This window comes from Austrofundulus limnaeus, unplaced genomic scaffold (assembly GCF_001266775.1).
Source record: "Austrofundulus limnaeus strain Quisiro unplaced genomic scaffold, Austrofundulus_limnaeus-1.0 Scaffold816, whole genome shotgun sequence".
Taxonomy (NCBI): Eukaryota; Metazoa; Chordata; class Actinopteri; order Cyprinodontiformes; family Rivulidae; genus Austrofundulus; species Austrofundulus limnaeus.
The window spans coordinates 198,098-199,565 of record NW_013953218.1 but is presented as its reverse complement, the minus strand read 5'-3'; positions in this window follow the sequence as shown (position 1 = coordinate 199,565).

Here is a 1,468-nt window from a genome sequence, read left to right as displayed (position 1 = left end):
GGGGGGGGGATGTGCGACTCAAAGTATAAACCAGGTTTTAAGTGGTCAGGGGTGTTAATTGCAAGCTGTCAAAATGACGGACGGCCTTCAGATTTCTCTGTCATTGTGTAAAAAATACAGTCAAATACGGAAAATATTCTGTTAATGCGACCTCTGTGGGGGGTGCTACGCGAGTATGGGATTGTGGGTCTGTTGTTATGAGCCATTCAGGCACTATACAAGCAGAGAGAGTTTGGTTCACATTGCCGGTGGTAAGTCTGAACCCTTCAGAGGGGGAGATGGACTCTGCCAGGGCTGCCCGTTGTCATAGATTTGTTTCATAACTTACATGGACATAATTTCCCAGTTCAGCCCCAGGGTGAAGGAAGTCCTGTCTTCCCGTCAGGAATTCATCTCTGCTGTTTGCAGATGATGTGGTTCTGTTGGTGTCACCACGCCAGCTTCACTGGAGCGGTTCACAACTGAGTGTGAAGCAACTGGGATGAGGATCAGCACCTCCAAATCTGAGTCCATGGTCTTCAGTCGGAAAAGAGTGGATTGCTCTCTCTGGGTTGTGGGTGAAGTTCTGCCTCAAGTGGTGGAGTTCAGTTATCTCAGGGTCTTGTTCACAGTGAGGGAAGAATGGAGATTAATAGATGGATCGGTGCAGCTTCTGCAGTTTTGTGGACTCTGTACCGGACTGTTGTGGTGAAGAGGGAGCTGAGCTGTAAGGCAAAGCTCTCTGTTTACCGATCAGTCTGCATTCCTAACCTCAAGTCATATTTTGAGGTGTCTTGATAAATAATTTACCAAACACCAACACAACAAAAAAATGAACACAGAYAAAATCATTATGACCCATCTTTCTGTGGTCTGCAATAACTGAACATATTTTGACTAACACCCCGCAGCACATGAACATATAGAAATCAGTTTATATTCTGGAACTAATACACAGGGACCAAACCAAGTTGTACAAAACACTGGATAAAGGTGGACAGATGTTGTAACTTAGCACTGTTTTTAGCTAATTAACCAAATAAAAACAAGCTGTCAAAGAGAACCCTCAATAATAATACAATCTTGTTTATTCTATGTTCAGCTGCTTCGTGCCTTCCTGCTTTTGCTGCTGCCTGTTCACCTGTGTCTGACGGGGCCCCTGGGAATCCAGTGTGTTGATGAAACMTTCTGCATGTACAGCTTACAGGACTACTACAGCCAGCTGGTCAACCTGCCCAGCCACATCAATGAGCGTAGCATTGCAACCTGGAGCTATGTGTGAGTGCCCAGCATCATGATTCACTCTGTTTACGTACTTACTCCTCATCTTTAAACAGAGCCATTATTAAGGCCCAACATTCCTTGAAGTAATGCATATCACCTACCACCTTTCAGGATTTTGGATTAAGATTGTGTTACTTTGAAAACTGGGGTTGTGGCTGTTGAAAACTACATTAAATTCAAATATTCAAAGATTCAAAGTGTTTAT